This window comes from Phaseolus vulgaris, chromosome 11 (assembly GCF_051622355.1).
Source record: "Phaseolus vulgaris cultivar YP4 chromosome 11, ASM5162235v1, whole genome shotgun sequence".
NCBI lineage: Eukaryota > Viridiplantae > Streptophyta > Magnoliopsida > Fabales > Fabaceae > Phaseolus > Phaseolus vulgaris.
This window is the reverse complement of record NC_143508.1, coordinates 33,891,309-33,913,045: the sequence shown is the minus strand read 5'-3', so window position 1 is coordinate 33,913,045 and position 21,737 is coordinate 33,891,309. Positions and strand designations below refer to the sequence as shown.

At 45.4% G+C, this 21,737-nt stretch overlaps 1 pseudogene; it reads right to left on the bottom strand.

Moving 5' to 3' along the window:
• Window positions 1-1,456: 1,456 nt before the first annotated feature.
• LOC150023209 (putative WRKY transcription factor 32) lies at window positions 1,457-21,232 on the bottom strand (annotated as a pseudogene).
• Between the last annotated feature and the right edge of the window lie 505 nt (window positions 21,233-21,737).

Genomic DNA, 21,737 nt, shown 5'->3' with positions numbered 1-21,737 from the left:
TCAAATTGCCGAAGGTCGAATACCTCCGGACTCATAACCAGTGCGCATTAAATATCTCAAAGCAATATAAAATCATTGAAAGTTAATCAAAAGTGCCGAAGGTCAGACTCCTTCGGACTCAGAATCAGTCCGTTCAATATATAAAATAAATACTTAACTCAAGACAAACACTTTCAAATTAGAGTTAATAATAGATAAAAATATACTAACCTCAAAAGGGGTGGCGGTCGCGGCCGGAGGGCACGGTGGGGACAATGACACAGCTCAAAGGCACGGAGACGCGGCTCGGAAGGGACTGGTCCCTAGACGACAGGCGCCAAACGCGGTCGGCAGCAGTGACGGTCGCGCGGTCCGCGGTGGGCGCGGCGGGGTTTGCGCGGTCCGCAGTGGGCGCGGCGAGGTTCGCAGGTCCCGTTCCGCGGTGGGTTGTGGGGCCGTGGGGTTCGCGCGGGTCGCGGCGGGGTTGCGTGGGTTGCGGTCGGCGTTGCTGCTAGGTTGCGTGATCGGCAATTAGGTTAAGAGGTGTCGCGGACGGCGGCGGTGGGCGGCTAGGTCGCGAGGCGCGGAAGGGCTCGCGAACGGTGGTCACGAGCGGGTTGCGGAAGAGGTTAAGAACGACGGTCACAAGCGAGTCAAGGGCGGTCCGCGGGGTCGGCGGCGAAGGCGCTGCGGTGGTCGGCGACAATGGTTGGCAGGGCGTAGTCAAGCGGGGTGCTAGCAATGGAGCTGTGGATGTCAGGTAGAAGGCAAAGTTAAGAGTGAAGATGGTCTTTTAACGACGATTCTCTATGAACCGTCATCGAAAGGTGGGTTTTAACGACAGTTGTGGCACGAACCGTCTTTAAAAGTGCAAAAAAATTTAAGAAATTACGGGATTGCCACCGCGTCGTTTTTTACGATGGTTGTTTTCAAATCGTCTTTAAAGGGTGTCGTTATTGAAGAATTTTGTACTAGTGATTATACAGACATGCACATGTGTGTGCCTTTATCCTGGATCATTAAATATAAGTAGTTATTTATTGTTCAAATAAAGTTTAAACCTACATAATCCTACATAATAAGAAACTGTTAATGAAGCTCAGCAGTTAGAATAGAACTACCACATAAAAGGAAATTGAAAATATGTGTGTGCAAGCGCATATAGAGAGAGGGGGTAATATTATTAAATACTAACCCAAATTGCAAAAAAAGCACTGGCTAGAAATAATGTATTTGCATTGCACATCATTGACTTTGAACTGCTTGCAAGCAAATAAACCCAACATACAATTTCTTATTGAGTTCTACAATTTATCAGATTTATTTATTTATTTGACACCCATTAAATCTAAATACAACTTATTTACGCACATTGTGTAAGGATATAAACTTATCAATGCAAAAGAAAAAGAAACATGGTAAGGAAAGGACAAATTAAAAGGAAAAAGAAAACAAAAAGTAAGCAAGATATAGACATTCACCTGGGATGAGGATTTCCCTTCACCATTTTCTGCCCATACTTGCGCCATCGGTAACCATTACCAGATATCCCCACATCCCTGCTGCAGGTATGACAAACTTGGGCTTCTTTCCAGGTTTTACAGGAGAATCTTGTCTGTTAAGTCACCTTTCTTCATTCTGCATATCAAATTAAATGGAAGACGTTAAATATTATATCCTGCCACAATTACAAGAAAATGGTCTTATCTTTTTTTTTTTTTTTTTTTTTTTTTTTTTTTCTGTTTTTCGACTCTGGCTTATTTACTGTATTAAATAAGGCTTTAAAACACGAACAAAGTTGATTTTCCAGGACGTGAGTGATCACTATCCATAAGACTTATCCGCAGTGTATTGTGCAAGTCCTCTAAGATACAATGGAACATTCCAAAAATTTTAGAGGATCAGAACTAACAAGTTACTCTTAAAATAGTGAAAACCCAATAAACCCAGAAAAAGAATGAGTCGAGAAGAAGAATGAGTCATCCCAGAGAGTGCGAAGCAGATCTGGATCCGTTGAGAGCACACACGTTCTGGGTTCCATTGAGAGCATGTTTCGAGTGACTCATTCAAGGTAGTTACTGTTTCTAGAGGTCCCCGTAGGTGTCAGAATGTTAGGACTCTATCCCACGTTCATCCTCTACAAACGAGGGTTTCAGAGGTTTGTGCGCACACTCTATTTTTTATGTTTTGCAATATTTGTGCATATCTTTATACAATTTTACAACAATCCCCCACATATTGCAAAAGATAAAACATAGAGATAAAGAAAGGAAAAAAGAAGATTTTAGGTTCATTTAAGAGGTAATGCTTCAGAGCTGGTATAGTAAGCTTTATGAACCAATCTTTGATTGATGAACTTAACACATAGTGTGGTTGATATAGCAAGCTATATGAACCAATACACTTAGTATGTGCTAGAGGTTTATCAATCACAATACACCCCCACATTACATGCTGTTATTGTTGTGTTGTGCTTACAAGGCCATACGCGTGTCTGATATTCGTGAGTGTTATAGAGATCTTACCAAGATCTCATGCAAGCGACCCCACTTGACACTCATATAAGTGATTTCATCAAGTGTATGCTGCAAATCATATACCATCGATATGGGATATGAAAATCATTAAAACTTTGTAAATCGTTAAAAAATTTTAACCTCAAAATTTTAACCACAAAGTTTATCCTCCCGATAATGCAGTATCTTGCACTTTCACACACCATAGGAATGGACAGAACTAACAAGTGACTTGTTTATACCCATATGAACCTTATTCATAGGATCTCCAATCACAAAGGTTGGGTTTCCATCACTTGTTTGTTTGCAAGTGGCTTAAGTCCCATTCCCCTCGATGTTTCTAAAATCAGTTTTCTCCCTAGGGGTTTTGTGATATGATTCCACTAGCAAAGTAAAGATGATTCTTTGACATTTTATGGAATCAACTTGAGTTGGAGAAAGAATAGGCACTTTTAATAGAATTGGATCAATGTTCTATGTTTCAAGAACTCACCAAAACTTGCACCAAACACCAAACTCACATGGAAGATCCATCTATTGCCAATTGAACCGATTAAAAGGCTTAAGAATGAAAATGAACCGAACAAATCAAGCTAGAAAAGAGAAGAGCTGAACATAAAGTGAAAAGGAAGCAAAACACCGAATAGAAAGAAGCTAAAACATGTTTAATAGTTCGTATAAGCATGGAAAAATGAAATGGAAGATGAAAAAGATAAGAACTTATGAAGATGGAGAGCTTGGTTAATGGTCACGCCACTTGAAGTGTGAAGGCTCCAAGATAAGTGAGCAAATGCCGCCACTTGAGAGAACCAAGGCACTCAAGATAAGACAAGGTAGAGGAGAAGACAAAGTTCTCACAATTCTCTCTCAATTTGAGTAGAGTTTCTCTATAGCCAAATTCCAATCAGAATTATGAAGGACCTAAGCCCTCCTTATATAGGAGCAAGGGCTGGTCATGAAGCTTACAACATAAGCTAACCAAAAGACTCTTCATATGCTACTTACTAATAGCGCCTAAATGAAGCATGAAGAGTATTCTTCTAGAAAATTCTAAACTAATGCCTAAAGATGCTTTTACAAAAGAGGTATCTAAGGTTTCCCTCTAAGCACCTTTCCTAAAAACTATGTATTTAAACATTCTATATTATTTACAAATTTATAAAAGAAACTATAAAGAGAGATATTTAAATGAAGTCTATTCTTGAAAGCTTGTAGACTTCTTTGGCTTTAGGCTTAATCCTCTCTTTATTTTATGTCTTCTTTTAATTTTGAAAAGACTAGAAGGAAGAACTTCAAATGTGAAGGTGAATGACCTCTTCCTTCATTAATAAAAGCCTCATTTATTTGATTCTCATCATTTTGTCAGAGGATTTGCCAAATTCCATCCTGACTTGACATAATCAATAGAAACCATTCCACTATTTAACAATTTCTTCACCAAATTATGTCTCAATTGTATATGTCTCTTCTTTCCATTGTAAGTTTTATTTTTAGCTATAGCTATTGCCGATTGGCAATCACAATGCATTGATACAAATGTGGTTGGTTTCATTCCTAATGGAATGTTTGCTAAGAAGTTTTTCAACCACTCAGCTTCACTACCAGCCATTTCGAGAGCAACAAACTCAAATTCCATTGTTGATCTTGCAATAATAACTTGTCTGGCTGATCTCCATGTAACTGCCCCACCCCCAAGTGTTAATACATAACCACTAGTGGATTTTGTCTCATTTGAATCAGAGTTCCAGTTAGCATTATTGTACCCTTGGGAAATCCACTATATTCAATGGCATAATCCATTGTACCTCTCAAGTATTTCATGAGTCTTGCAAGCGCATCCCAATGATCTTGACTAGGACATTGAGTGTACCTACTCAGTCTACCTACTGCAGAAGCAATATCTGGTCTAGAAAAGCTCATTAAATGCAATAAGCTCCCAATTATCTGGGCATACTGAGTTTGAGAAATAGATTCTCTTTTGTTCTTCTCTAATTTAGAGTTAGCATCATTATAAAGGGTGCTTACTGACTTAAAGTCATAGTAACCAAACTTCTTAAGAAGTTTCTCAGTGTATTTTTCTTGGGATAGTAATATACTATCTCCCTTCCTTATAATTTTAACTCCTTGAATCACACTTGCTTCACCCATGTCTTTCATCTCAAACATAGATCCAAGAAACAATTTTGTTTTAAAAACAATATCATTGCATGTACCAAAAATTAACATGTCATCCACATACAAACATATAATGATACTTTCACCATTTTCAAATCTAGAATACACACATTTATCAACATCATTGGTAGAAAAACCTTCACAAAGTAACACATTATCAAGTTTTTCATGCCATTATTTTGGTGCTTGTTTCAAACCATACATAGATTTTAAAATTTTGCATACTTTTTCCTTTTAATCTAGAACCACACATCCTTCAGGTTGAGTCATATAAATTTCCTCTTCTAGTTCACCATTCAAAAATGTTGTTTTAACATCCATTTGATGAATTACTAACTTATGGATAGATGTTAGGGCTAACAACACATAGATAGAGGAAATCCTAGTATCAGGGGCAAAAGTATCAAAGTAATCTATGTTATGTTTTTAGTAAAACCTTTAGCAACTAATCTTGCCTTATATTTCTCTGTGGATCCATCAGGATGGTACTTCTTCTTAAAAATCCACTTACAACCAATGGGTTTTGCTTTTTTAGACAAATCTACTATGGTCCTTGTATTATTTCTCTTAATTGAATCAAGCTCAGTTTTAATGGTCTTATCCCAATGTTTAGCACCAGGAGCACTAGTAGCTTCTAAAAACTTACTGGATCATTTTCAACTAGATAAGTGTAAAAGTCATATCCAAATGAGGTTTCCTTTCTCTATCTTTTACTTCTCCTAACACTCTCATTAATGGCATCACTAACACTATCTATAGGTAGTTCAAATGTACCACTACTTTTTATAGGAAATATATGTTCAAAGAACTCAACATTTTTTTTCTCTACTATAGTGTTACGTTCAATTATATCACTACTAAGAACTAGAAACCTATAGGCAACACTATTTTCCGCATATCCTAAGAACATGCAATCAAATGTTTAAGAGCCTATTTTCCTTTTCTTAGGATCAGGTAACATCACTTTAGCTAAACACCCCCACACTTTTAGGTATTTCAGATTAGGTTGATAAACTTTCCATAACTCATATGGTGTTTTACCAATTTTCTTATGTGTGGTATCCTATTTTGCAAAAAACACGCGATAAGCAGAGATTCACCCCACAAATTATCAAGAGCATTAGAACTAATAATCATGACATTCATCATTTCTTTAAGAGTCCTATTTTCCCTTTCAGCTACTCCATTAGATTTAGGTGAATACAGTGGGGTTACTTCATGAATAATACCTTTTTTAACACAATAATCATTAAATAAAACATATTCACCACCTTTATCTAATGTAATTCTTTTATTTTCTTATTCAATTGATTTTGTACTTCCACCTTATAAGTTAAGAACATGTCAAAAGCTTCATCCTTATGTTTAATTACATACACTTTGGTGTATCTAGAAAAATCATCTATAAATGTTACAAAATAATTTTTACCACCTCTAGACATGGTTTGATTTAAATCTACAAGATCGGTATGAATTAAACCAAGAAGTTCAGTTTGACGTTTTACAGAATGACATGTTTTCTTCATTATTTTAGATTCTACACGTATATCACATTTAGTATTTTGTTTGTCATGCATGTTGATTAATCCTAATCGTTGCAATTTGATAACATACGAATAATTCACATGTCCTAATCTAGCATGCCATATATCATACGAATCAACAATATAAGAAGGCTCAGATTTATTAATAATTATAAAGATGTTGAATACAAAAGACCTTGATTACAATATCCCTTCCCCACAAAAACAATGTTTTTGGTCATAACTGATCCTGCCTGTTGACCAGAACGTTGAAGCTTGCCTCGTCAAACTTGGATCGACGTGTGCGCCACTTCAACCTCCGTCCTTCGTCACGATCCACCTCAAGAACCTGCAAAAGAACAGAGCGGCGCCGCTGCGGCCGATCGCACTCCAACGCCCAAGTCAGTGACCGAATCACCAAATACTAAGAGCAACACTCAAGAACTCTCAAGGAACCGTGAACCAGTTCTCTCTCACAGTATACTCAAGAACTCGCAAGCGTAAAGAAGACAATCGGAACGTGTGTACCTCAGAAGTTCGTTGGGAAACCCTTATATACCTGGACACTTTCTCTCTCCTGGCAGTTACACATCTGGACACGTGGCTCGCATCCAGTCGTACACGTGCCATCATCTGGAGCCTCCTTGACTTGGGCACTGCTTCTGACTCTCATTTGGCTAAGTTACTTATGCATGATACTGCTCAGTGCACAGCTAACTTGGAGTGCGATCTCTACTGGGATTGGCGAGTTAGGGTGCCTTCGTACACCTTCCGTGTGGTCTCGCCGACCGCCTTCATAATCTGTACCGCCTTCATCTTCGGCGATGTGCTTGCTCCGGCGATCTCTAATCACTTGGTCGCTTGGGTTTACATCTAGCGACTTCATCTTTAACCTGGTGACCGCCGGTTCTGGTGTGCTAAAGATCGGAGCACGCCAACTTAATAACTGGCGACTTCACGAGCCCCCCGACTTCCTTCCCTTCTGCCAACTTGGCGTCCCATCAACACGCCTATACAATAGCTTGATGCCACATCATCACTCCCGACTACCAGGGCGGTACACAAGCCCCCCAGTCTTAAGTGAAGACTTGTCTAGCGAAAAGACTAAAGGAGTCACGTCAATACCGATCTACGTGGCGCTGGCGCAGAATTCCAAGCGGTTGTACCTTCTGCTTTCCTGACGCTCCACCAACCACTCCTCCAATCGCTCGACACGTGGCTTCATCAACGGTTACATTCAATTGACGTTTGCGCTTCCCAAACTTATTCGAAAAACCCTTAAACCCATTTCGCTCCACTGTTCCATCACTTTCTTCGTATTCTCAGACGCTTCAACTTTCTTCTTCAAAAGCTCTCAACGTTCTTCAACCTCCTGAATCACCAACTTCCTGCATCACTCTCCCGATCATAAAAAGGTACTTCCTTTCCTTCTTCTGCTGGTTTTTCCTGCATTTTAACCGATTCGCATCATCCTTTAACTGTCTGGTGCATACGTTGTGGGTTGTTTTTCCATTTCTCCTTTCTCGTAACTTAGGGCTTCGTCTTCGTTACAACGAACCTTCGTTCGGTCGTTTTTCACCCTTCTTCCACGATCGAGTCAGCCTCTGCGAACCCTGATCACCTTTTCTTTTCTTCTTCCTTTGCAGCTTCCGCAATGACTCGCTCAAAGATCACCCCAAATCCTCCTCCCTCGTCACGAAACCCCTCATCTCAAGCACACAACCCACCGCGAGCACGTGGTGCTTCTTCTTCTCAGGCTGAGAGGCCTGCACCCTCCCGCCCCAACTTGGCTCAGGCCACTCCACCCGTCGCCGGAGGAGCCTCCGTTCCTTCTCCAGATTTCAAAAAACTATACCCATGGGCCACCTCGACCTTGCTGAAGGAAACCTCCTCAGTAAACTCCGCTGGGGCGGTTCTTCGACTGACGAAAGGGGATGAGCCTCACCAGTCATTCCACAAGGAGCACGACAAAAAGATGACGGTGCTTCCTTGCCCCCCCGACCTGCCAGTTTGCGCCGACGACAAGGGGAACAACGGTGGGCCGTTCTGCTTCGTCTACACCACCCTGTTCAAGAAGGTGAAACTTAGGTTTCCCTTCACTCGCTTTGAAAGGGAGCTTCTTACCGAGCTCGACATTGCCGCCGCCCAGCTTCATCCCAACAGCTGGGCGTTCGTGCGGGCGTTCCAGATAATGTGCGACCACTTGGGGCTGCCAGCGTCAGTGGACGTCTTCCTCTTTCTTTTTGAAGCCAAGCACCCAGGAGATCGCCTGTGGGTGAGTTTGAATAGGATTGCTGGGAGGTCGATCCTCTCTATCTTCCAGCAATCCTACAAAGACTGGAAGGGCAAGTTCGTCCAGGTGCGCCCCAATGACAAGGACGCTTCTCTGCTCGACGGTTTCCCCTTGTATTGGGTAAACAAGGGGAACAAAGAGTCCAAAGGCAGCTTCAGGCGGCCAAGGAGTCCTGATAGCATGGGTGCCTTGGACAAGGACCTATGCTTCTTCTGGAAGAGTGTGGCAGACGCCAACATTACCTTCCTCACCACCACGCTCATCTGCTTCGAGTTCTTCGAAGATCAACTCGAAATTCGCATAGGTTAGAACTCACCTCAACGTCTAAGTCTTTATTTTGACATTACCTCTGTTAACTGTTTCTGGGCGTCTTGTGCGTTGTGCACAAGACTTTGGTTTTATCTTCTGCACCACTGATCTGCTTTCTGTTGCATACTGACTTATGCGTTTATTTTCTCTCTGAGCTAACCCATGCATCTTTGCTTTATGCAGATCGCATGTTGGGCCAAGGAAAACTTGCTGAACTGAGGGCACTCGCCCGAGCCCACGGGTTGGCATCGGGTTCCCAAACCGTGCCAAACTCGGTGGTGGAGATCGCCGCCGCACAGGGCCGATCGCCACCCAAAGGCCCAACTCTTCCCGAGGTCCAAACCGCCAACCAGCGCAAAAAGCTTATCCTCAGGAAACCAAAGAGGAAAGCCCCCCAAGTAGTCCATGAGGAGGAAGAAGAAGACGACGGGGCGACTGAAGATGGCTTCGTCACGAAGAGGAAGAGGGTGGCACCTTCTTCACCATCTGCTCCACCCCCTCTTCCAACATCAACACCACCATCCACACCTGCCCCGCCTCCAGCACTGCCTCCTCCACCAGCTCCCGCCTCGCTAGTCCAAGCGATTCCTTTGGCATCCGCTCCCCCTGTGGTTGAGGCCGCCGAGCCTAACTTCATGGAGGACCCCCCGAGCGCCTCCACGCCTTATGTATCAACTGGAGGGGGTCCTCCTTCAAATGCCTCAACCGCAAACGTTGCACCAATCAGGGATGAGGGTGCCCACAACTCTCCAATCCTTATTACCGAATCCCCGATGTCGCCTCCACGCCAAGACGCACCCAAAGAACAACCAACTCAAGAAGGTGGCGGCGAGAACCAACAACAAGCCCACCCGGTGCCTCCACAAGCGAGCCTCTCTCTTGAGGTTAAAAGGGTATGGGAGCCCTTTTCAGCAAAACTGAAGATGATGGCGGAGGATTTCCCCTCCATCATCTCTAAAGCTGTGGAGAGTTCCACCAGGAAGCTCCAGGATGACCTCTTCGCCCTTCGAACTGAGAATAGCACTATAAGGATTGAGGCGGAGAAGTTATCCTGCAATCTGACACTCGCCGAGATTGAACACTCCCGAGTAGAAGATGCCATGAGCACCGAGCTCCGGGTGGCGCGCAAGGAGGCCACCGATCTCCGCCATAAGGTACAGCTCTTGGCTCAAGAGAAGATTGAGCTGGAGAGCAAGCTAGTGCCTTATCGCGTCAAAGTGGCTGACCTGGAGGCCTTGATCAAAGCTGATGCCGCCAAGGTAAAGAAGCTCGAACAAAGGTCAGCCGATCGGGAGGTCTTCCCGGGGACGGTGGAAAAAGAAAGGGACGACACCATGGCCAAGCTTGCTGAAGCCAACAAAGAAAATGGGAAGATCGTCGCCGAACTGGGCCAGGTGCAGGCAGAATCCAAGAAGGTTACTGAAGACCTTCTTCAAGCTCGGGAAGCAGTTGAAGAACTTAAGAAGCAAGCTGAAGAGCTGAAGCAGCAGAATGAGGGGCTAAAGAAACAAATCGAAGAACTTGAGCTGAGCTCTGCCCAGATTCTTGCTGCTGGATTCGAGGCCGCCCGGGAACAGTTCGCCTGCCTGTATCTCGATTTAGATCTTACCATGGTGTCCCTCAACAACGAGGTGGTGGATGGGAAGGTTGTTCCCTCTGAAGATTGATTGAGTCCCTCCATCCACTACCTTTATGCTTTTTCCTTACATATGATTGTAACAAACTTTCTATTTTTCTGTACATGTACTCTGAACTGATGTTTACTTAATGATAAAGTCCTTGTATTTCTTCTTATAACTTCTTTGTCTGCTTTATCTCTTCTTGCATAATTTACTTCAACGAAACTAATTTAGTAATTTCGTAAGCGCAAACATATACTTAACTGCTTCGAACCGCCGATTTTCGAACAACAACACTCTAATCAACTTGTAATCTCAAGGTAATGAACCTTAGCGTAAAATCGCTCTTCAAAAAACGAACTTCAACTCAACTAATGGCTTAAGACACAGCTCACCCGATCTGCTTCATCAAAACGGGTCTTGACTTTCTCGCCACTGCTTGAACCTTTCCTGGTCGCCAGAGACTCTTGGCGATATCAGCTTCTTCCTGCCTTCATAACTTGGCCATTGTTCCTTCATCTGGGGGTAGAGGCGCCTTACGGATCCTTCTCTACCTCCTTGAGCTTCAGAACAAGAGACCGGGTGGCTAGGCGTTCTCTTCGAACCTACCTTAGCCACCCTCCAAACTTCTTCCACCCTTTACACCATACCTGAACTCGTTCGAGACGAGAAGGATTTTATCTTGCCTGAACTCGCTCGTCGGCGAGAAGGTCTTTAACTCGTGCCTCTACATTGCCCCAGGGGTTACATCTCCTCTTCCCCAGAAACACTGAGGACTTTTCACTGGTGCCTCTACATTGCCCCAGGGGTTACATCTCCTCCCCCCCCAGAAACACTGAGGACTTTTCACTCTTCCTCGCCTGCACTCGCTCGACGGCGAGGAGGTCTTTATCTCGCCTCAGAACGCGCGAGGGCGTTGAGGTCTTTTAACTGGTGCCTCCGATCGTCGAAAGACGATGAGGACTTAAAACTTTAACTGGTGCCTCCGATCGCCGAAAGACGATGAGGACTTAAAACTTTAACTGGTGCCTCCGATCGCCGAAAGACGATGAGGACTTAAAACTTTTTAGAAAGCATGCAATATATCTTTACTTGCCTTAAATCACATATAAGTGACAAGGGCTTTCTTCAAAACTTTCTGAAAACAACAAGCATGCAATCTAAAACAACCTTAAGCTTCGAAAACTCTTCTTTATTGGGTGGCCTCATTAAAAACCCTCCTTAGGGAAAAAAGAGTGCCCCCTTCAAACTGTTTTAACAGAGACATTGTAATATAACTTCGTGTTTGTCTTTACTTACAAAGCTCTTAACTGTAATATAACTTGAGGTGCGTGGCGTTCCAAGTGCGAGGAATCGCCCCTCCTTCCAATGTCTCTAAGCGGTAGGCGCCGTTCCCGAGCGCCTCGGTTATTCTGAACGGTCCCGTCCACTTGGGCGACAGTTTATTCTCCATCTCGTACTGGTGGGCTTTCCTCATCACCAAGTCGCCTTCTCTGAACTGTCTCGGCATCACCTTCGAGTTATATCTTCGTTCGATCCTTCTCTTCACTGCCTCAACTTTCAATCTCGCCTCTTCCCTGACCTCATCCAGTAGATCCAGGTTCAACCTTCTCTCCTCATTCGAATCTTCCTCCACGAAGTTCTGGAATCTCGGCGAGCTCTCTTGGATATCTACTGGAATCATTGCGTCACACCCATAGACCAAGCTGAACGGGGTCTCATGGGTTCCTGACTGCTCGGTGGTGTGGCACGCCCAAACTATACGGGGTACCTCCTCGGCCCAGCTTCCTTTGGCTTTCTCTAGCCTTCTCTTCAAACCTCTCAGTAACACCCGGTTGGCTGACTCTACTTGGCCATTGGTCTCAGGGTGCTCGACGGATGCAAACACTTGTTGAATTCCCACCCCTTCGCACAGCTTTTTCAACAGGTGACTTGCAAACTGAGTCCCATTGTCCGACACCAGGCGCTTGGGCACACCAAACCGGCACACAATGTTCTTCCATACGAAACCTTCGATCTTGTGTGCGGTTATCTGGGCCACTGGTTCTGCTTCAATCCACTTGGTGAAATACTCAATCGCCACCACCAAGTACTTCATCTGCCTGATCGCCAGCGGGAATGGTCCCAGGATGTCGATTCCCCAAGTATGAAACGGCCAAGGGCTATAGATCGACTTCAACTCCTCGGGAGGCGCCTTGTGCCAATCGGCGTGCTGCTGGCATTGCTTGCAGCACTGCGCATACTTCTTGCAGTCTTCTCTCATCGTTGGCCAGTAGTACCCTGCACGGAGAGTCCTTGCGGCCAGAGCTCGACCCCCGACGTGGCTTCCGCATATCCCTTCGTGGAGCTCTGCCATAATTCTCGTGCATTTCTCGCCATGCACATATTCCAGGAGTGGGTGAGTGAACCCAAACCTGTACAGATCGCCATCAATCAATGTGAACTTGCTAGAATTCTTCTTTACCTTCCTAGCCTCTGTCGGATCCAGCGGGAGAAGGCCATCTGCCAGGCACCGCTTGTACTGTGTTATCCAGGTGTCTGGCTCATGGGTAGCGTAGACCTGCGTCATGTTCACCCTCTCTCCCCGACATGCTATTATTCCTGGCGACCTCAAGGTCTCTTGAGTCAAAGATCTGTGACTCCTCGCCGTTTTTTCCGTCGACTTGCTTATCTGAAGAACCAGGTGATCTGCCACAAATGCTCTCGGCGTCTTCAGAGTTTCTTGAATCACCGTCCTCTGCCTACCCCCCTTGCCTGAACTGGCGAGCTTAGCTAGCAAGTCAGCTCGGGCATTCTGCTCTCTGGGCACATGCACCACTTCAAAGGAGGCAAAGGAACTCTTCAACTCCTGCACATACTCCAGGTAAGCCGCCATTTGTGGATCTTTGGCCTGGAACTCGCCTGTTACTTGCCCCGTGACTAGCAGCGAGTCACTCTTTGCTATCAGCACCCTAGCTCCCATCTCTTTGGCCAGCAAAATACCGGTGATCAGTGCCTCATATTCTGCTTGATTGTTGCTGGCTTTGAAGGCAAACCTCAAGGATTGTTCGATCAGCACGCCGTTGGGTCCCTCCAAGATAACTCCAGCACCGCTACCCTGCTGGTTCGTCCACTGAAAGTACCCAACGGAAGTCGTCCCCTTCAACTCGTGTCGCCTTAGACGAGAGCTCGACCATGAAATCTGCAAAGATCTGCCCCTTGATCGGGCCTCGGGGCTCATACTTAATATCAAACTCCGACAGCTCCACTGCCCACTTCACCATCCTCCCAGCAACGTCAGGCTTTTTGAAGACCTTCTGGATGGGCAAGTCGGTCATCACCAGTATCGTGAAGCTATGGAAATAGTGGCGTAACCTCCTCGCCGAAAATACCACAACCAGCGCAGCCTTCTCCAGGGCCTGATATCTCGTTTCGGGGCCCTGCAGCACCTTACTAACAAAATAAATAGGCTTTTGAGCCTGATCTTGGTCCTGGGCGAGCACCGCACTCACCGCCCTCTCAGTTACAGCAAAATACAACCTGAGAGGGGTTCCCACCAGCGGTTTGCATAAAACCGGCGGGCTCGCCAGATACTCCTTCAGCTTGACGAAGGCTTCCTCACACTCCTTCGTCCATGCAAACTTATTATTCCTCCTCAAGCACTGAAAATATGGATGGCCCTTCTCTCCGCTAGCTGACACGAAGCGGGAGAGGGCGGCCATCCGACCTGTGAGCTGTTGTACTTCCTTCACAGTGGCCGGGCTCCTCATCGCCAAGATGGCGGCACACTTATCCGAGTTGGCCTCTATTCCTCTCTCAGTTAAGAGGAACCCCAAGAACTTTCCAGCCTCCACGCCAAAGATGCACTTCTCTGGATTCAGCTTTAACCTGAACTTGGCGATCGTCGTGAACAACTCTTCCAAGTCCGCAACGTGCTTGCTCTTCTCTGGCAAGGTCACGACCATGTCATCTACGTATGCTTGCACATTCCTTCCCAGCATCGGTGCAAGTACTCGATCCATCAACCTCTGGTACGTGGCCCCGCGTTCTTCAGCCCAAACGGCATCACCTTGTAGCAGTAGCACGATCTCTCGGTCATGAAGGCAGTCTTCTCTTCATCCATGGGATGCATCTTGATCTGGTTATACCCCGAGAAGGCATCCAGGAAGCTCAACAACTTACACCCTACAGCACTATCCACCAGGGCGTCTATGCTTGGTAAAGGATATGAATCCTTTGGGCAAGCTTTATTCAGATCAGTGAAATCGATGCACATGCGCCATTTCCCGTTACTCTTCTTCACCAGTACGACATTTGCCAGCCATTCAGGGTACTGGACTTCCCTGATGTGGCCTGCAGCGAGGAGCTTCTGGGTTTCGTCCCTGATCGCCTGCCTCCTCTCCTCGTTGAACTTTCTTCTCCTTTGTCGCACTGGTCTCACCAAGTTGTCCATCGCCAAATGATGGCACAAGAAGTCGGGACCGATCCCGGGCATGTCCGAGGCGGACCATGCAAACGCATCCAGATGCCGCTCTATCACCTTGGCGATCTGGTCCTGGAGCTCAACTTCCAGTGATCTTCCCAGCTTGAAGATCTTTCCCCCGATCTCCCTCTCGAGCCACTGCTCGACGGGTTTTGGTCTAGTTTCTCTGGCGATCACCGCCCTGGCGATTCCCAGTTCCCTCGCTTCCTCAGGGCGATTCCTTGCCTCTTCTTCCTCCACACCGGCGTTCACCTCCCCCAGCTCAACGTCCACCATCACCACATCTCTTCCGGCGATCTCTTCTATTACCGTCGATCTGGGCTTCACACCAGGAGGCGGGGTGGTTGTCACGTAACTCACCAATCTCTTGTTTTTCATGCTATTCTCATAGCACCTCTTTGCTTCTTTCTGATCGGATTTGATGGTGATCACCACCCCCTCCATAGACGGCAACTTCACCTTCATGTGCCGGGTCGACGGTATAACGCCTATCCTGTTGAGCGTGGGTCTTCCCAACAGGATGTTGTATGCTGAAGGAGCGTTTACAACAAGGTATTTGATTTTCTCCATTCTCGAACCCGCCTCATCTGTAAACGTAGTCCTCAATTCTATGTACCCCCTGACCTCCACCTGGTCACCAGCGAAACCATACAAACACCCTCCGTAGGGCCTCAGCTGGTCAAGGGGCAACTCCAACTGCGTGAAAGTCGGCCAGAACATCACGTCTGCCGAGCTTCCTTGGTCCACCAGAACCCTGTGGACCTTTCTTCCTGCTGTGATCAACGAGATGAATATGGGATCGTTGTCATGAGGCACAACATCCCGAAGATCTTGCTTGGTGAACGTGATGTCCACTTCCGGCGAGTGGTCTTCAAACATATCCACCGCTATCACTGATCTCGCATACCTCTTCCTCTGCGATGCGGTGCATCCACCACCCGAGAAACCTCCTGCAATGGTGTGGATTTCCCCGTGTGTAGGCATCTCGTGCTGCTGAGCCTCAGCACCTGCTGGTTGGGAGCTCGACGCGCCCCCCGTCCTCCTATCCAGCAAATAGTCGTTTAGGAACCCGCTCTTAACCAAATCGTCGAGCTGGTATCCAAAAGCCAAGCACGAATCTACGGTGTGGCCAAAACCCTGGTGAAACTCACACCAGGCGTCTGGCTTTGGTCCCAGCACCTTGTCGCCCACCTTCTCGGGCGCTTTCAACCTAGCAGATATATTGGGAATGGCGATCAGGTCCGCCAATCCCATGACAAACTTGTGCTTAGGCGGGCGATTGTACTCCCGGCGTGCTGGTTGCGGGCGCCCTTGGCCGCTGCCCTTGTTCTTCCTTGGATCATAAGGATGGCGAGTCCTCTGATCCCTCCTGGCCGCCGCCGTCTCCAGCACCCTCTGTGGCTGGGTCCTGGTCTGGGCGCGTGGCCTAGCGGGAGCCACGCTTCCTCTCTTCTCGGCGACTTCACTCTCGTCGGCGATGTGGGCCACCGCAAGTCGCCTAACCTCAGCGAATGTGGCGGGGTGAGCCCTGATCAATGCCTCACAGAAAGGTCCCGGCAGCACGCCCTTCTTAAATGCGTAGACCAGCATTTCTTCATCTTTGGCCGGCGATCTGACCATCTACGCCCCAAAGCGATTCAAGTAGTCCCTGAGGGACTCTCCCTGATACTGCCTTATATCAAACAAATCATAAGAAACCCTGGGCGGTGCCTTATTCACGATGTACTGCTCGACGAAAATCTTAGAAAACTGTTGGAAGTTGGTTATGTGACCTGTAGGCAGGCTCACAAACCATTCCAGCGCCGTTCCCTGGAGTGTGCTCACGAACATCTTGCAGTATACGGCGTCTGATGCTCCTGACAGCATCATCTGCGTATGGAACGTGGTGAGATGAGCTTCAGGATCCTCCACGCCAGTGAAAACAGCCTTAACAGGTACCACACTCGCGGGAATAGGCGTGTCAGTAATCGCCTGAGTGAAAGGCATAGGAAAAACACGAGGCGGCGTTGACGGCGCGACCTCTTCAGCAATAGGACGCCCTCGCTGCTCCTGAAGAGCTTGACGCAGCTCTTCAGTCACTTTGCTAAGCTCATCATTCCTGGCCCGAGAGGCGACCAGGTCCTCGTGCATTCTCGCCTGTTCTATGCGCGAGGCCTACACACTCGCCTGCAACGAACGCATAATCTCCACCATCTGCGCCATAGTCATGGCGCCGGCGCCTTCAGCAGCAACAGGCGCAACTGGACTTGAACGGTTGCTTCTCATTTTTCTCATGAAACTTGACGAATCACAGAGTGCAATGAACAACACTTCCTTCAGCAACGATCGATTCAGCGATCAATCGGTTGGAACTTCGTGAAACTGCGAAAGAAACCTCAAGAACGCAGAAAACCTCCACAGAACCCTGCGACTCCACCAAAAACCAGCACTTCTTCCACAGAAAAACCAAACGAGCCAAAGAACTCAGAACTTCACCGAACAAAACTCGCGTAAACAGCAGAAAGCTTCACTTCACCGAACAAAAACCCGAACGAACGGTGGAAAACGCGAAATCACCGAACAAAACCTAGATGAACAGCGAACAGTGGTTGCACCAGCACACAACCACACAGAAAACTGCGAAAACCTCCAAGAACTCACGCTGTGGATGGGAACAGGTTTTACACGGCCCCACGGTGGGCGCCTGATGATCCTGCCTGTTGACCAGAATGTTGAAGCTTGCCTCGTCAAACTTGGATCGACGTGTGCGCCACTTCAACCTCCGTCCTTCGTCACGATCCACCTCAAGAACCTGCAAAAGAACAGAGCGGCGTCGCTGCGGCCGATCGCACTCCAACGCCCAAGTTAGTGACCGAATCACCAAATACTAAGAGCAACACTCAAGAACTCTCAAGGAACCGTGAACTAGTTCTCTCTCACAGTATACTCAAGAACTCGCAAGCGTAAAGAAGACAATCTGAACGTGTGTACCTCAGAAGTTCGTTGGGAAACCCTTATATACCTGGACACTTTCTCTCTCCTGGCAGTTACACATCTGGACACGTGGCTCGCATCCAGTCGTACACGTGCCATCATCTGGAGCCTCCTTGACTTGGGCGCTGCTTCTGACTCTCATTTGGCTAAGTTACTTATGCATGATACTGCTCAGTGCACAACTAACTTGGAGCGCGATCTCTACTGGGATTGGCGAGTTAGGGTGCCTTCGTACACCTTCCTTGTGGTCTCGCCGGCCGCCTTCATAATCTGTACCGCCTTCATCTTCGGCGATTGTCTTGCTCCGGCGATCTCTAATCACTTGGTCGCCTGGGTTTACATCTGGCGACTTCATCTTTAACCTGGTGACCGCCGGTTCTGGTGTGCTGAAGATCGGAGCACGCCAACTTAATAACTGGCGACTTCACGAGCCCCCCGACTTCCTTCCCTTCTGCCAACCTGGCGTCCCATCAACACGCCTATACAATAGCTTGATGCCACGTCATCACTCCCGACTACCAGGGTGGTACAATAACAATTTTGTTAGATTCAAATGACACTATAACCCCAACTTTGCTTAGGAATGCTACAAAGATCAAATTAACTCTAATTGATGGCACATGTAACACATCACTCAAAGCAAGAGTTTTACCAGATGTGAGCTTCAGAAGAACCTTTCCTTTTCCTAGGATAGGAGTTGTCGTAGAGTCACCGAGATAAACTTATTCTTTTCTATCCCCCACACTTGTGTAGGAGGTAAACACACTTTTGTTTACAAAAACGTGTCTGGTAGCCCCAGATCTACCACCCATTTGCTCACATTTGTCATAAGATTTACTTGTGAAAAAAATGCCACAATTTTATCTTCCCTTTCAGCTAGATTTGCCTTAGGAGGATAGTCAAAGAGTTTTGGATCATTCTTAAGTGTGTGGAATAGGATTGGGTTGTAATTCTGAACTTTAAGCTTTGTAATACCCAGATGTATTCTATTCCCTTCTTCTTTGATTATTGTATTTCTGTATTTGTATTGCCAATGAGTGTTGTGTGTTCTTGAGGTGTTCAAGATCAACAGTCTTGGTGTGGTTTGCCAAAGGTAGTGTGTTTCTTGAGGGGTTCAAGGTCACTACTTTGGTGTGTGGTGTTTGTAATCTGGTTTTGATTGCTTAGTGGATTACCCAGTGGTTTTTGGGGACTGGATGTAGCTCTTGGTGTAAAAGTGAACCAATATAAATCTGTTTGTGTGATTCTCTCTTTCCCTAATCTCACATATATCTGTTTTAAGTTGTTTTTATTAAATGCTGATAAAAACATCCCGTTGAATTGCTAAAACAACTGGTTGATTTTCTGAAAATAAACTAAAACAGCTTTGTGCTACGCTTTCCTTAGTTTCTTTCTCTGTGATTCTTCATTGGCTTTCATTATACCTTCAAAGTTTTTGAAAATATTTTATAAACAATTCATCCCCGTCTTGTTTAAGGCCATATATTCTAACAGTTTTTGGCCCTATGTCTAGATTGAGGTGCATGATGGCTTGGCTTTCCACAAACAAAACAATTACCCTTTTTCTTAAATGTGGGGTTAGTTCCAATGGGATGGGAGAATTTATTATTATATTTCTTTTTGTGATTAGATTTTTTCTCGTACCTTTTTGGAGCAGATTTACTTCTACCATGTTTGCTTCGGCAAACAAATTTTTGGCCTTTACAGCAGTACACTCATTCCTGTTTGTTTCTTTCAATGATGATGTGGGTGATCAGATATGATAGTGACATCTGTTTGTGCCTGTGCATCAATTGTGGTTTGTAATCAGTCCATGATTGCAGAAGCTTTTCGATCAAGAGTTTAGACACGAATTCATCAGGCAAGGCTATGCTTTCAACTTTGATATCTTCAAGCAACTTGTGGTATTCCTTTATTTGAATTTTTATATCTGTGTCTTCGATCATCTCCCTGCAGTAGTAGCTTTCGATCTTAAACCTTTGTCTGACGACATCTTCGGAAGTGTATTTAAGGATAAGGGAATCCCAAATATCTTTTGCTTCCTTGTAAGAGCAATAAACATCGAACAGATCATTAGATAATGCACAAAGTAAGGTGTGACGACATACCTTGTTTGCATGGATCCAAGCACCAATTTGTTTCGTAGCCGTGCTTGGATCGGGTTTAGAAGTCCTAAGTGCAAAAGAGAATTCGTACATGTCCAACAAGGTGGACATGCGTTCTTGCCAGCGTCGAAAATTCTGACCGGTGAAGACTTCAATTTTTGAGACATCCGGAAATGGTTTAGCAACAATAGTTTGTGTTGCGAAAATAACGTTTGACGTTTCCAGAGCAGAGTTGTTGTTGTTGTCCACATTTTCAGTGATAAGTCCTTACGATTTTAGTAAATAAGGCTTTAAAACACAAACAAAGTTGATTTCTCGTGGAGTGAGTGATCACTGTCCGGAAGGACTTATTCGCGGTGTATTATGCAAGGACCCCATGATACAATAGGAAATTCTTGGAAATTTCCGAGGATCAGAACTAGCAAGTTACTCTTAAAAGGGTAAGAACCCAATAAACCTCGAAAACTAATTATAAAGTAAAAGAAAATTGAGAAAGAGCACGGTGAAGCGTAAGTGAGAAATTGTGAAAGAGAGCACGGTGAAGCGTAAGTGAGAAATTGTGAAAGAGAGCACGGTGAGTGATGCTTTGAGAAAAGGAGAAGGCTCACATTTATAGAAGGAAAAAATAACAGCATCCCACTACATGAGAAAAACTGCTTCCCACGGTCAAGGTTGTTCAAAGCTGTTGCACAGAAGAAGAATGAGTCTTTCCGGAGAGTGCGGAACAGATCTGGATCCGTTGAGTTTGGCTGTTTCTTATCAGAGCTGCAGGGTCTTTGTAGAGATTCTTTTGAAGAAATAGATGGATCAGGATCCTTCAGAAGTCTGACGGCTGATCTGGAACACTGTTTTCTACAATAGGGTCACTGATAGGCAAAAACTTATTTTCCCTAAAAGAATTACTCTTTTTCGTGGGGGATTATAACTATGCTCACTTTTATAAACAATCTCTATTACATGACCAGAATGATCACAACATTCAATCTTCTTAGCAAAACAGTCTGAATGAGTGCACCTGTAATAGCTTCGAGAACTTGTAGGACTCTTCACTTGCTTTTGACCATACTTCCACTAGTTATATCTATCAGATGTTGATGACCTCGCAACAAAAACAACAGATAAGGCTTTGCCACTAGAAGAATTTTTCTTATCCACTTCTAGCAAATGATCATTATTGACCTTTGGAGTAGTTAATTTTTGTTTTGGTGCAGTTAGACTAGAAATAGATGATAAAGATTGTGTAACAGAAGTTGGTGGTAGTTCAAACAATGGAGTTGAACACACAAATGATTGATTTATGTAATACAGTGATCAAGAATTGCCCAATTTATATAGGTATTTACAAAAAGTGTAAGAAGCACGAGATCAGTTGTAGGCATTGGCGCAGGGGGAGAGCTCTCAAGAACTGGAAGAGGTGGGGAGCTCACTGGCGCCACAGCCGGAGGACACGCTGTCGGAGGCTTGGTTGCTGGAGCAAGAGCCACAACGGTGGGAGGAGATGCCGCCAACGACGATGCAGGGGTTATGACTTTAGGGGACACCGCCACTTGACACCTCACATTTTTCAATGCCACCTCTCTCTGTCACATAAGCAACACTTGACGTTGTAAGATGCGACTTAACAGAAAGGACCAATTTTGATACATTTTAAAAAACATAGGGACCAAATTGATTTTTTTAAAACCATTGTACTAAATTGAATATTGACCCTAAATGTAAAGACGAATAAGATAATTATACCTATATTTTATTAATTCTTTACTGATAAAAAAGACTAATTTAT